This window comes from Molossus molossus, unplaced genomic scaffold (genome assembly GCF_014108415.1).
Source record: "Molossus molossus isolate mMolMol1 unplaced genomic scaffold, mMolMol1.p scaffold_m16_p_14, whole genome shotgun sequence".
Taxonomy (NCBI): domain Eukaryota; kingdom Metazoa; phylum Chordata; class Mammalia; order Chiroptera; family Molossidae; genus Molossus; species Molossus molossus.
This window is the reverse complement of record NW_023425349.1, coordinates 69,431,356-69,447,253: the sequence shown is the minus strand read 5'-3', so window position 1 is coordinate 69,447,253 and position 15,898 is coordinate 69,431,356. Positions and strand designations below refer to the sequence as shown.

The 15,898-nt window shown below is 38.4% G+C and overlaps 1 protein-coding gene across 1 annotated transcript in view; it reads right to left on the bottom strand.

Moving 5' to 3' along the window:
- ADAMTSL1 (ADAMTS like 1) overlaps positions 1-15,898 on the bottom strand; it is a 696,807-nt gene that overhangs the window by 446,001 nt on the left and 234,908 nt on the right. The window lies entirely within an intron of this gene.

The following is a 15,898-nucleotide window of genomic DNA, read 5'->3' as shown; positions in this document are numbered from 1 at the left end:
TTTAAATGTCTATATCTAAAGTATGTTTCGGTTTTCTACATACAGCTAGAACATTTTCAAGTCCGTATGAACACACACCTGGAGAAAGGTTGGAGCCGGGTCAGTTCCCAGTCCCTAAGGAGATTTACTGGGATATCCTTCTGGACTGGCAACCTCTAACATGAGCGATGCAGAGTAAGAAATGCTGAACTTGGCCTCAGAAGACAATTCAGGCAAAATATACCCTAGGAATCCACTGTCACTCACAGAAAAACAACACTATTGAAGTCTTACAATAAGAAATGCTTATGATACTGTAAAATCTTGCTGTTTAGGGTGTTGTCTATAGACAACTGGTAGGGACACATTACTGGAGATTTCTAAGAGTGCAGAATCCCAGGACCCCCTTTGGGCCTTCTGAACCAGTACTCACATTTCAACAAGATCCCAGGTGATTCCTATGTATCTAACCTTTCAAGAAGCCCTGCTTTAAAATTTACTACAGTCAGATCAATAGAGAATTATAATCAAATGCAATTTCACTTAATTAAAACAACAAACCTTTGTGTTTGAAAAACAGAAACAGAACTTTTAGACCTCCTCCCCCTAAAGTGGAATGATAAATCAGTAAGAGAATTGCTTATGCCTAATGAATAAAATTAATGAGGTTCTGCATTTTAAATTAATGTTAATATTTTTTCCAGGGTAGAGAGAATCCTGAAAGCATTGTTCTGGGTGATTCGACTTTAATTTAATTAGTGACTGAAGAAGCAAGAGAGGTAAAATTTCGGTTCAACTTAAAAATATTCCTTTATTTAACCTCTTAGATTTTCTGCTCACACACTAGCACACAAACGCATCAGCACATTAGGGCCCCGGCAACAAACAGAAACCCAGAGCACTTTTCAGGGTATCTCGTGAGAAGTCCCTCCTTTTTTTCTTAACTACACTGAGCTCTTTTGCAATCACAATAAGGTTTTGCAAAAGCATGGGGTGAAAGCTATAAAAGTTATGAAGTCATATTTAGATTGACTAAGAGGTTCTGATTTCCAAGTAAAGAGAGTAATGCTTCCAAAAATAGCACAGCTGATCTAGTGGCAAAGAATATGCCATTATGAAATGCAAAGTTTACAGATGCAAATACACGTGTGTGTATGTATATTTATGTACATACGTAAACTCTAAAAATGTTATGAACTAATGAAAATAGCAATTGGTGGAGGGGTTTGCAAAAATGCTATAATTCAGACACACACCATTAAAAAACTCATTGATAAATCATTGGAACATACAGCTGACTCTTGATTTATTTTTACGCCAACTGTAGTTGTGACTCCAGGGAGATGTTTATATACCGACGATTTCAGTGAGGAGCAGCAAGAGCTAATCTGCTCATTTTTTGAACTCTGAGAGTTATGCTTTGAATTAAAGAAGATTTATAGAGAGAGCAATGGCCTTTTATGGATTACACGCTAAAGATCAGAATGAGTAAGAAAGAAGGCATTCAAAAGAACTAAGACTTTTTATTTATGCATACTCAAGAAAAAAACAGTGGAAATGGTCAAAAATCATGTAGATTGCCTCATTTTTATATTTAGCACATTTTACCTTCTATTTACATGCTACTGTTTGTGCTCAGACTTTTGTTGTCTTGCGATTGTTGTATATATATATGTTTTTGTTTTTGTTTTTTCCTTCTAGAAACAAGAAATCCTTGCAATCTTTGGGGGAATGTTACATACGTTAATGTATTTTTTTTTAGCCAAGTACAATGCCAGGTACAAAACAGATTTTACAAAAGCCTGTTGAATTTTGTGGGAAAATTACATAATGATCTAAAATCACTTTACCATGCTTGGATGACTGTAAGATGTTGAAAACAAAAGGTAACCCTCAAGAAATAATGTAGTTGGGTAGGGGACGACAGGTCAGTGAAGAAGAAGGGTGGCAAAGTGCCCGACAGCTCCTGTGACATCAGTCATCAAATTCTTGGACAAAGCGCAGAAGGACGAGGGACTCTGCTCTCTGCCATGTACTAAGATGTACCAAGTGCCAACCGCATCCACTTGAACACCGCCGTGGGGATGGAGGGGCTTTCAGCATCTCTCAGTTCATTTGGAACAGCAAAGCGGGCCCCGCCCTGCTTCAGAATGGAGAGCTAACACTTAGCCACAAGCCTAAGAAAACTTCTTAGCTAATTGTAAGGTTTAGGAAAACATAACTGGAAGGCTTACCTCTCGAAGCTTCGGGCCTCCCGGCAGGTCCTGGGCTCCTGCCTGATCATGAACATCTCTCGAGATTTTGAGATTTTAAGAGAACAAGAGATGAACGTGGGCAAAGCCAGTTAGCTCCCCTAGTTTAACTTTACTATACGAAGCCTATTTCTGACAACAGGCACAAAACTGTGGGGATTTTTAGAAATCACAATTCTCTTTGCTGTATACTCTCATATTTACTTTCTATCATTTAATAGCTGTTTATGGTGACTTATTATTTACTTTGATATGAAAGTAGCCCCCCTAATATTTTTGCAACACACATTCATATAGTATCTGGATTACTTGCTTTTGCTACATATCACTGTTTCCACCCCCAAATACAGGAACTATCCCTAGAATGATCCATGGAAACATCCATTGAAAGCATATTTCACTGAGTATATCCCTATTCAGCAACTCAACTGATACAAATCTAAACTGAAATCTTACTAAGCCAAACTGATCATTATCACATCAATTCTTAAGTAATTAAGAACTGTGTGCACTGGCATTTAATTGGATTTATTTAATTCCAAGTTTTTCCAATTTGCTTCAAATTATGTCTTAGATGACTAGACTAGTAGGTGGAAGAGAGCCATTTGGGAACAGTAATCATGGAAGCATCAATAGAGTCATTCTGCTTAAAGTCTTTCAAGAGAACTATAATTTCAGTGCTAAGCCTTTTAGGAGATATATACATCAAGTGATGTTTCCATGATATTACAGTTCTCCAAGCCTAGTAATAAAACATTTTGGCATGCTGACTTGATTCATTAAGAAATAGCCTCCTTGAAAAAAAATAAAGAGGAAAACTGTTCGCTAGTCTTTATTTGGTTAGGCTCGGGGTTGCCCACTACAGACAAACAGCACAGAAATTAAGAAAGTGTGCAGGCTCTAGATTTGGGTCTGAGTGTGAATCCAGCTCACCAGGTGACCTTGGGCAAGTGGAAATGTCTCCGGGCCTCTGCTTCCTCACAGGAGACAGCATGACTTTGCGACTGAGTGTGGGCTGAGCTCTGTACCCACATGAACTAACTCTGTGACCTGTGGCAGATTACCTAAGCTCTTATTATTTGAGATATCATTACCTCAGAAGCAAAAAAAAAATTTAAAAAGTGTTCATTTATTTTTATTTATTTATTTCTAATCTAGAATGCTTTATTATTTATTTATTTTATCTTTTTTCCTTTGTATCTTTTTTTCTACCTCCCCTCACCCAAATAATATATTTAAATTGCTTAGAATTTCTAACTACAGTAAGCAATCAATAAATAGTAGCTATTACTAGTAGGTACTTTTACAATTACAGTTGCCACCAGGAAATCAAGAAGCTGAGTCCCAAAATGCAGAAGAAATACTGAGTACCTTATATCCCTTTGCCCATGGTGTTTTCTGGTACTCAGGAAGTTATTTGCCAATTTAACTTAAGGGAAGTTGATATTAGCCCTTTATTCGATGTATCATTGGTGAATATGTTCTCCCATTTAGTGGGTTGTCTTTTAATTTTATTGACGGTTTCCTTTGCTGTGCAAAACCTGTTTAGTTTGAGGTAGTCCCATGTGTTGTTGTTTTTCCTTTGTTTCCCTTGTCAGAGGAGATATAGCAGAAGAAATATTGCTATGAAAAATGTCTGAGATTTTACTGCCTACATTTTCTTCTATAAATTTTATAGTTTTGAGTCTAACATTGAAGTCTTTAATCCATTTTGAGTTTATTCTTCTGTATGGTATAAGAAGGTGGTCTGGTTTCTTTCTTTCTTTTTTTTTTTTTTTGCATGTATTTGTCCAATTTTCCCAGCACCATTTATGGAATAGACTATCTTTATCCCATTGTATGTTCTTGCCCCCTTTACTAAAATTTATAAAGAACTTATACAACTCAGCACCATAAACCAAACAATCCAATTAAAAAATGGGCAAAGGCCCTGAACAGACACTTTTCCAAAAAGAACACAAACAAGGTCAATAGACATATGAAAAGATGCTCAATGTCACTAATCATCAGAGAAATGCCAATTAAAAACCGCAGTGAGATATCATCTCACACCTGTCAGAATGGCTACTATCAATAAATCAACAAACAACAAGTGTTGGTGAGAATGTGGAGAAAATGGAACCCGAGTGCACTGTTGGGAATACAGACTGCTGCAGCCACTGTGGAAAACAACATGGAGTTACCTCAAAAAATTAAAAATGGAACTGCCTTAGGAACCAGCAATTCCACTCTGAGAATACATCCAAAGAAGACAAAACACTAATTTTAAAGAATATATGCACCCCTATGTTCATTGCAGTGTTGTTTACAATAGCCAAGATTTGGAAGCAGCCCAAATACCCCTCAGTAGATGAGCAGAAAAAAAACTGGTACATTTATACAACGAAGTACTATTCAACCATAAAAAAGAGGAAATCTCACCTTTGGCAGCAGCATGGATGGACCTAGAGCGTACTGTGTTAACTGAAATAAGCCAGTCAGAGAAAGCCAAATACCATATTACTTCACTTATATGTAGAATCTAATGAACAAAATAAACTAACAAACAAAATAGAAGCAGACTAATAGATACAAACAACAAACTGACAGCTGGCAGACAAAAGGGGGTTGGAGGCTGAGAGAAAAAGAGGAATTAAGCAAAAAGAAACAAAAACAAAAAAACTCATAGACAACAGTATGCTGATTACCAGAGGGAAAGGGGTCTGCAGGGAGGTACGACAGATTAAAGGGGGGATCAGTGATGATAGAAGGAGACTTGACTTAGTGTAGTGAACACACAACACAATATACAGATGATGTATTATACAATTGTACACCTGAAACCTATGTACTTTTATTAACCAATGCCATCCCAATCAATTCAATAAGAAAAAAAAAATGAAATAAGTTCAGGGAAGTTGAAAATGCAGGTATTCCTTTAGGGAAGGGAATAACTTGAATGCAAACAAGTTTTCTTTTTTCCAGCTTTGCACTGTCTTGGGTCATGGAGACATCCTGGGTATAGCATAGCCAGCCAGGGCACTGACCCCTCCCATACATGGGTTTTTGTTATTAACCAAGTACTACCATGAATTAGGCTATCTTATCGGATTTATTTATTATTATGAGAATGTTAGGGGTCAGTGCCCCTCCATCAAAGAGTTCTAATAAGGATTTATGTAGCCACACCTTTGATGCAATATCCTGAGCCTACTGGTGAGAAAATACACACACCCCACACTCAACATTGAAGTTCGAGATATTTCAGATGGGCAAGAAATTTCCTGGGAAATGTTTCATTGATTGTCTCCCCTTCCAGTACTAACACCCCGCCCCAACTGCTTTTTATTTGGAATCTATAAAACATAGATTATGTGTAAATTTTTAAATTCACACAGAAATATTGCTATAAAACTAAGAATTATAGTCAACCATGGTCTGGGCCACAGCGAAGTAAGAAGTTGGCTTTTTTGTTCATTCATTCGTTTGTCTTCCTCCAAATTCTCTTAGGCACTGGACGTACTCAGATATTATGACAATGTTTGGGGACTAGTAAACTTTTGGAGCTTGGGTAAAGTTATAATTTTGGGAGGGGTATTAGATAGGGTTGCAAGTCTGGCTAAAGGATGGCAGTGGTAAGATCGAATGTGTGTATTTTCTGCACACGTTGCTCAGGTGCGGGAACTCCTATAACTAATCATCTTACAATTCCTTTTTTAGGTAAGACAGAGTGAGAGAAAGCAAGCACACATGGGAACTCCTAAAGTAAAAATATAAAGGAGATATTATCAGGTCTCAGTTTCAGCTCTCGTCCTTCCTCTTAGCACTTTCAGTTGTGTTCTTTATTTTTTTGTAATTTACCTTTTTTAAATTTAAGTATAGTTGGTATACAATACGATATTCATTATATTAATTTCAGGAGTACAATATAATGGTTTTAAAAGGTTGAAGTTCTTCCTCCAATAGTGCTGTGTATGTCAGCTTCATTTTCAGGGGGTTGCCAACTAATATTCAAACAATCGGTGGTCAACCAAATACTTTTCGGAGAAAAATTTAGATAAGCGTTCATCTTTGAATGATGGAGTTTCCAATACCATGACAGGGTGAAAGGGTGTGGTGGGTCAGAAAGGGATACCCCAGAACACTTCCCAGAAACCTCCCGCTTCTGCTTGCAAATAAGGACCCCCTAGCCCTGAGTGAGATGGGGTAGATGTGTCTAAACGGCTCACAGAAAACCACCACTAGAAAGACAATCTGAAGACCCTCTTTCTAGGCCATAAGTGAGAGAATCATCTTAGTTCTTTGTACTGAACAGAACGGGGTGGGCCGGGCTTTCCTCCCCTCATACAGGCTTAGTGTTCTGGTCTTTCATTTTTTTCTGACTTGAAGGTTTGTTATTCAATATCATTAAATGCTGTCATTTCTGTGCAAAACCTTCCCAAAGAATTACCTGCTGTACAGTAATTGTTTCATTCTTCTTGTGAGCTTATTACGTGACTTCTTGATTGCAGTAATGTATGTTCCTTGTCGCCCCACGAGGCTCAGAGTGCTCTCATGGAGGCACTAAGAGTCATCTTTCCAGTCCCTCAGCCCAGCACAGCCCTCAGCCCTGAACACTCACTGAATGTGTCACTGGGCATCGCACACATTTTCTCAAAGCAGGGGTTCAACAGGGCAATTGTTCTCACCCTCACTTGCTTGTGCTTTGATCGAATGAAAGGGTCATCACAGAGTCTTGGAAATGGAAGGTCACTAATAGCTCAGCTTCTGGTTCACTCCCTCACCATTATGCAAGGCCAGATTGAAAACATCCCAGAATGAGGGGAATGGATCCTATTTTAGAAGACATTCAGAGATACCAGTGAAGTAATCATTTCTTTGAGGTTAAATTTAGCCAATCTTTGAATAAGGACCTCAAATGTTCTCATGTTGAGCTACATTTTTGCCCTTTGCTCAGAAGCATCATGCACACACCAAAACCATACCCACTAGCCTGTGGGATAAAGACTTTGAGGATAAATGCTCTTATAGGACATGTTTATCTCAACCTTATCCTGGAAAAATGAAGACACGAGATTCAATATGGAAGATATGTATGTTTTAAATCTTCAGACTCTTTTGAAAGGCCATGGAAACCATCCGATTTGTCCCTGCATTGCAAATAACACATGGATTTCTTACTCATTCTGCAAGAAGATTTGGTTTCAGCATCTAATCCCCAATGATGCAGTTCACAAATGTGCCTTTCCCTTTCTCCGACCTCCAAAAGCACATCCCTGAGCATCTCATAAGGCATAATGCTGTTTTTACCTTGTTTATAAAATCTTTCTTATTTTGCCTCTTACAACTGTTTTGTTCTCAAGGACCTGCATCCTTCTAAGTGCCTAGTGTAGGGCCTTACCTCTAACAGGTTCTCAGTTAAGGTCTGTTGAGTGAATAAACAATGTATTCAGGTATGCTACTTCTCTCTTAAGAAATGTCAAAGAAAGGGCAAGATTGAGCGCATGTGTTTATGTGTAATTATTCATGGGGACAGAAGTTATTATCAGGGGGTGTCAATCAGACCAGAGACCCCATACAGGCTACTCAATTCTTTGTTGACATCTCCTAACATGCACATTTCCTACACAGGTGACCAATGCCATACAACAAGTTTAAAGCCCCTTTTCCTAAATTCTGGGTAATTTAGGGTTTTCCCCCATTATCTAAAACATATACAGAAAGAAAATCCAGTTTAAATTGTCTGGAAAGTAATTTCTCCCCCTGAAGCAATAAACCATTTTAAGGCTCAAAGCCAGGTTAGTTTCTACATATGTAATTCCTTGGGGCCTTCAGGTCTCTAGCAAAAGGACTAGGAAAATTTAATTACAGAGATTTCCAGGAAGGGGAAAGAAATTGGCCCCCACAACATGAAGCAGTGTTTCTATCCTATACACAGGTTTCACACTCAGTACATACCAAAGTCTAGAAGAGTGGGATCTTCCCAGAAGATTCTCCAATTAGCACTATTTAATAACTCAGTGCTCTTTCCGACCCTGAGAAGTAACTATTGGGGCAAGTTATTTCATTTGGTCTCTCAGTAGATGTAAATACTATCTGTAGGTGTGAAGGCTAAAGTCTTTATTCACAAGGAGATTATCACGGGGAAGTGAAGACAGACAAAGCTATCAGTTACTAAACTATATTAAAGGCTGTGACAGAGGCCATACTAGATGCTATTGGAACAGAGAAGAAGAAGGAGCCGTGTCCTTTGATGAACACCGAGGTAGGCTGCCCAGCGGAAAGACAGCCAAGGAAAGATACTCTGTAGTGAGGCAAAATGAGAAATGCTAGAGGAACAGGGACACACTGCCTGTGAGGTCCAAGTAGCTGCAGCAGCCGGAGCACACTGTACACGTGGATGACAAATGAGGTTCCAGAAAGCTCATCCTATTAGAGGGATGATAAAGAAACCACATAAATACCACAGAAAGCATGTGTCTAAATGCCATAGAAATGTGGCCTAACACTATTCAGAGAGAAGTCAATGTCTATTTCCTGACCTAGAAGAAGGGGATTCAATGATGTGTGTGAAGAACTCACAGGAGATTCTAGATAATCAGATCAGAGAGACTGTTTTGATGGGACTGAAAATTTTAGGGACCTCACCCAAACTCAGAAAATGCCAAATATCCTAAAAACACTTTTCAGTGCTTAAGGTTGCTTGTGTGTGTATAAGATTTCATTCAATAGCCAGAATATACTGCACTTTTAACTAAAAAATTCACCAGGGAGAGTTTATAGGAGACTAGGGAGAAATGAAATAGAGATGAGCTGGATGCAGTTATAAGTTGTCAATTTTATGATACTGTTGAACAGATATAGGCAGCATACTATTTAAATGGTTACCGTTATTATGCTTAGTTCTACATCACAAAGCGATAGCCAGTTCCAGCATCCAGCTATTAATACTAAAATACTCTGCTAGTATTATGTAGTAAATTCAAACGAAAAGAACATCTTGCAAGTATTACATTCTTAAATCCTTGACCATGTATAATAGTCTACTGCCATAATAAAGCAGGATCCCATTGGTAAATAGAGTACTGCGTTTGGCCGTGCAATACTTATAATAACTAACATTTGTTGAACACTCATTTAATTACACACGTCATTTGTATTACTGCAAAATTCCTACAAGTCATTGTCATTTCATTCTTAAAGATGAGAAATCCTGCTCTAGAAAGTTAAGAATTTGTTCAGTATTACACAGCTGGTAAGTGGTAGAACCAGGATTCAAAGCTCGGACTGCTAAATTCACACCCTCTCTGTCATCAGTGGCAGTCTATTTAGACTATTAAACATGTCTAAATAAAAAGCTGCAGCATGCTTCCCACGCAGCCCAGCTGAGAGGTGGGTGGGAACTGGAGAGCGGGGCAGGGAAGGACCGCAGCGATGTGCGACCTCTCCGCACTTCCTCTCACAGGAGGGCTTCTATTTGTTAGACTCCAGCCTCCCCTCTGCTGATGCGGTCCCAGTCTGACCTCTTTTTCAACCTCTGCTTACCCTCCTATTCTCACCTCCTAGGCCATTCTTCCTCCCTTGACCTAGGTGGACACTGACGGTTATGCCAGGAGATTTTCTTATAGAACCCAGACGCCACCTCACATTTTCACTCAACCCGGAGCTCCAGGCAATCATTACCACTCGGAGTTGACACTCAAGGTAAGAGTTTGCTTTTCTCTGTGTCTAGCCCTTTCTTTGGAAGCTCTTTAGGGAATGCACTATTATAAGTAACTCAAAAAGGTTTTATTCGTCTGTTCATTCAGCAAACTTTCTGTGTATTGGGTGCTGAATGCAACATCCTCTCTCTCAAACCCTCTCCCGCTCAACATGTCCACAGCTATTAATACCAGCAAAGAGCAAGGAAGAATACACACCAAATAACACAGGTACGTGGATGCACTCCCATTGCCTCCCTAGTTCCCTGCAGAGGCATGTCCAAAGATGGGCGGTTCTTTCAAGAAACCCAGAGTTAGAGCAACTCAGAGCTGTCAGCTTGCTGCTTTTCTTACCGAGGCTTATGGGGAGGCTTATGAGCCCTCCTGTCGCCATGTAAATGATTCCTTACCTGACCCATATGTCTTTAATGATAATCCTGAGTCTACAATGGTCTGGCCATGGTCACTACACTACTCTAGTTCAAGTCCTTCTCATTTCACATATGGATAACTGATTCCCCTCTCCAGTTCATCCTGTAATGGTCATAGCTTAGACATTCAATATTTGTTAAGTGAATGAACACCTGAATATACAGTCAGATAATTAGTCTTAAAACATCACTTCTATAATGGCAGTTCCTTGTCCCCAAACTAATAATTTTCTAGCTAGGTGTTCAAATTTTATTACTTGGAATTTGTGTCAAAAATCTTGATCCAGCTTATTCATATGTTCCACCTTCTGTTTCTCCTGAGTTCTCCGTTTTATTGAGAACAGTCTCTTTACTGTCTTCCCTACCTCTCCTTCCTGCTCTCTGCACCTCCACCCACACATGCTCACAGCCCCAGCCCCCGACATACACACACCTTGGAAATTCTATAGGTGTCTCTCTACGTGCTACATCTAATCCATTCATTTGGGGAAGGACAATAAACAGATTATCGTGTCAGTCTTTGAATAATACATATATCTTAGAGTAAGCATAGCTGTGGTATTGGTCTTTTATTTTTTATTACAGCTTTACTGAAGTATAGTGACATCACACACTTTTAAAATGTACAATTTGATAAATACTTTTTGTGATAGTGCATGTATAAGCAAAGATGTTCACAATCATTGTTGCAGTAGATTATAAAATAACCTATACTTAATCCCATTTAGTTTGTGAAAAAATATACACATACATAGGAGAAATCAGTGAATAGAAGTTGGTTCACAGCTATTTGATGCTTCATCTTTTAAATGCTGTGTCTCTCTGTGTTTCATTTTGGATCTTCCTACTAATATGTCTTTAAATTGTCTAATCTTTTATTCTGCAAAATATAATCTGTTACCAATACTATCTGGGGATGCTACAATTCAAATATTAGAGTTTTTATATTTAGAAGTTTAATTTGATTCTTTTTAAATGTCTTCTGTGTCTCTGCTTTACTTTTTGAACACATGGGATAAAATTGTAATGCTTTTAATGTCTTTGTTTGCTAATTCTGACATCTGTGTTAATTCTCTGTTGGTTTAGATTGATTGATTTTACTCCCCTTTTATGTTTTTTTTTCCTTCTTCTTTCCATACCTGCTAAGTTTTGATTGGATGCCAGACATTGTGAATTTTACCTTGTTGGGTATTGGAAATGTTTGTAGTTATACAAACATTCTTAGGGCATTGGTCTGTGTTTAAGTTACTTGGAAAATGTTTGATCCTTCTAGGTCTTCTCCCCTCCCCTCCCCTCCTCTCCTTTCTTTATTTCCTCACCCAAGGATATTTTTACATTAATCTTTTAAATAGAGCTGCAGGGAAAGAGGAAGGAAGAGAGAGAGAGAAAGAAACATTGATGTGAGAGAGACGCATCGATTGGTTGCCACCCACACAACCCCAACCGGGGCCAGGGACAAACCTCAACCGAGATACATGCCCTTGGCCAGAATCGAACCCGGGCCTCTTTGGTCCGTGGGTGACACTCTTACCACTGAGCCATACCAGCCAGGGCTAGGTCTTGCTTTTAAGATTTAAGAACCAGAGCTGTGCTTAGACTAGGGCTAATTATTCCCCATTACTGAGGCAATACTTTCTAGTACTCTATCCCAAACCCTATAAACTGTGAGGTTTTTCAGTTTGGCTTGTGGGACTGATCACCCTATGTGGGTGCCAGGTATGCCCTCTAATCCTATCGGGGAGCTCTTTTCCTGCCAATGAGCAGTTTGCTCACATGCATGCACTGATCATTATTAGTTGGACACTCAACTGGGACCCTCTGTAGGTCTCTGTGGTGTTCTTTCTCTATGCAGTTTTCTCCTCGATGGTACTGTCTGGTGAACCCAGTCTTGGTCTTCAAAGATCATCTTGTCAACTCTGAGGACTTGCCAGGTTTTGCCCAGGTTCCTCCTCCCTGCACCACAGCCTGGAGATTGTCTCAGATAAACCTAATTTGTTTGCCATCTTTGAGAGTTCACTGTCCTTCAATATCTGATACCCAGTCTTGAAGATAGCTGTTTCATGTATTTTGTCTGTTTTGGGTTGTTTCAGGCATGAGAGTAAACCAGCTTCTGCCACTTCATTTTGGCCAGAAGTGGAAGCCCTTATTTCTTTTTACAGATGCTTAATAGAAGCTGCTTATGTCAAAGAAATACATTAAAAATCAATCTATTATCTGGATATAATGAAGAAGTTTCTCATTTTATTGAAAAGTTATGTTTCAACTACAGTTAACTCTTTAGAATCAATCAATAGGGAGAATATTCTATATATTCCAGATGTCGATAAATGCATGAATCAGCATATTTTATGTGACATCTCAGATTTAGTTTCTTTGAAGTATAAAGTTCTTTTAAAGAAATAGAATGTGAAATTGATGAAGTGACAGAATTTTATGATATATGCTTTAGAGACTTTATTGCACTCATACTTGAATAGTCAACTGCAGAGCAAATACGTTTTGTAAAACCAATTAAAAATGCCAACTGTACCCACATCCCACTGCTTTGATCAGCTGGCAACTCCTTCTGCTTGTTTGCCACTCACTGTAATGCTCCAACATTTCGGATTCCGTAATTTTACAAAAGGCTTAGTAGATTAGAGAGAATTGTGCCATTTTTTGTATCTGAGAAAGAAAAAATTTAGCAAGGATATCACACTGTGGCCAATCTTCTATTTGAAAGCTCTGTTGGAAATCCCATAAACATGTCTTGAAGAATTCTGCCACGAAGGAAGCAAGAAAAATGGGACGGGAAGTTGTGCGAGGAAAGAGACTTTACAACCAGCACTTTGAAGCCACAACAATTCAACAATAAAAGGGAATGAAGAGTTAGACTCTGGGGTAATTGAAACTTTTTCTTCCATCTTTCCCTCACTTTAAAAAAAGAAATCATGAGTCAATATATTGTACCAGATGTGCTGAGATAACGCTTCCAAAAGAAAACATCTAGAAATGCTATGAAAATTATTAAACATTACACTTATTTTCTTTAAAAATCACTGTTAAACTGGTGGAAAACTAATTATTAAAGAAATGGGATTAATAGATAAACATGTGTTACAAAGAAACTAGCATCCTGCCCGGCAGTGTGGCTCAGTGGATTGAGCGTCATCCCATGGACTGAGAGGCCCCAGTTCGATTCCCAGTCAGGGCACGTGCTGAGGTTGCGAGTGCAGTCCCCAGTAGGGGGCATTCAGGAGGCAGCCGATTGATGTTTCTCTCTCACATCAATGTTTCTCTCTCTCCTGCTTGCCTTCTTCTCTCTCTAAAAAAATCAGTAAAATGTATTTTTTTAAAAAATCAATTAAGAAAAACATTAAAAAGAAAAGAAACTACCATCCTGAGGTTTTCAAGGTATTCCAAATACTTAAGGAACAAATAATTTCACTCACAAATCCTTTCATAGTATAGAAAAAGAGAAATCACTCCTTAAATTTTCTGTGAGGCTACTGAAATTATAATAAAACAAGACAAGGTAGGGGTGTGTATATGTGTGTGTGTCTAAAAGATAAATTTCACTCGAACACAGATGCAGAAATCATCCTCAAAATAATAATAAATTTTACCCCAAAATTGGCTACCACAGGTACTGGGAGTACAGAAAAAAAGCATATTTGGATCAGGAATAGTGTAGAAAATTGATAGAAATTTTTAACCCTGTCATAAATATCTTCTGATTAATGTTTAACAACTATAAATGGAAGCATTTGATTAGAGTTGCAACTTTTAAATTTGATTCATGGGGTCTTAGGCAAGTCCCACATTTCTCTGGATCTTAGTCTTCTCATCTGCAAAATAAATTTATGGGTTACCTGAAAATTAGGTTCCCTTATAGTTGTAACTTCATATGATTTTAGCTAATTAAAAGCCATTAAATGTATGCTTTTTAAAACCAGTATCTGAGACACAGAAAATTTAAAACTCCTATAAAAATGTGTTTTATCTCTCATTTAAACATATTATATGTGATATTTTATCATGTTTTATTCTTGAAAGGTTTAGGTCCAGTTTGCACAATTAGCTATTCATCCCAACTTAAGAAAATTACCCATGTTTCTAAAATTTATTTTTTAGCCATATTCTGTGATAAGTATGCTCAAATTTTAATTGATAAAACCACCAAGATGTGTTTTGTAATTACACAAAAAAATTGTTAAATTGTGTAGATATATGCTATATGTGTGTAAAACATAAATAAAACATGTTTCGGTCTTTTCTGTCTGAATTGAAATGTTCCCTACAAAAGTTCTTCTGTCATCCTTAGTCACAACTCTACACAGTTCCAGCCTAGTTGCTGGAAATAAGAATCAACATTCCCTAACACCCTTGAAGCTGTCATTCTTCTCTTCCTCCTCTCAGCCAGCGAGGAGCCAGTAGTCTTCTCCGACCTCTTATTCACGGCCCAGTACATGGCAATCATGCTTTCACACTGTCTCTTCACTGATCCTCACTGAGGTTATTAAGGATGTCTGGGCTGTTTAATCTAGTGCATACCTTCCAGTCCATTTCTTGCTTGCTCTCTCAGTTGTGTATGACACTGTTACCACACTTCCTTCTTCCCATTATCTTCTCCAGTCATTTCTAAAACATTACTTTCCTCTAGTCTTCCATCTACTTCTCTGGCTGCTCCTTCTCATTCTCCTTCATGGATTTCTCATCTTTTATCCATCTGAAACCATCCTGCGCTCTCATCGCCTCTCGTTCTATCTTGGATTTGATAGTTTCCTGTAAGATGAAAACTCCTAAATCTTTCCAGCTCAGCTCTTTTCCCTCGGCTCTAGGTTATAAACGTGCCATGTTCCCTGTGCCTTTGTGTTTGCACTGGGTCTTCGCCCTGGGTCAGTTCTCTGTTTGCTCATTTGGCAACATTTTACTCGCTCTTCAAGTCAGCTCAAATGCTTATCTCCTCTGGGAAGCCCCTCGCCACTCCCGGCAGATTTGAGTTTTTCCCCTGCTCTTCCTGTACTTTGTATACACTTTAATTAAAGCAATTATCTCCGTGTTTAAATGTGTGAATATGGCCTCCACTGAATGACAAAGAGCCCTAGACATGGGTCTCAGTTCTCATTTTGATAGTCCCAGTACCTAGGTCAAAACTGGATATTGTTAGGAACTCATTAAATCTGCTTGTTGGATAAAGAGATAAATCCTTTGTGGTTGTTTTAAAACTGCTTTTCACTTTCTTTCTCAAATTCAATCCTTAGAGCCTCCCTGAGAAGTAGCTATGATTATTATGACTCCTGTTTTACAAATAAGGAAACACAAAACTTTTCCATGAGTATAAATTTACTAAATGGCAGACTATGAACATAAGGACATGAACCCAAGTCTTCCTTCATTCTGTATCTCAAGGGTTCTAGTCACTGTATTGAGGAAAAATACAACTGAGCACCTTGAACAGACTACAACAGACACTGACATGAACAACTTTTGATTATGTGGATCAGTAAAGGCTTCTAATTCATAGGAACAGGTGAGTAGTTTTTCACTGAAGATGGACAAGTCCCTTACAGCATGG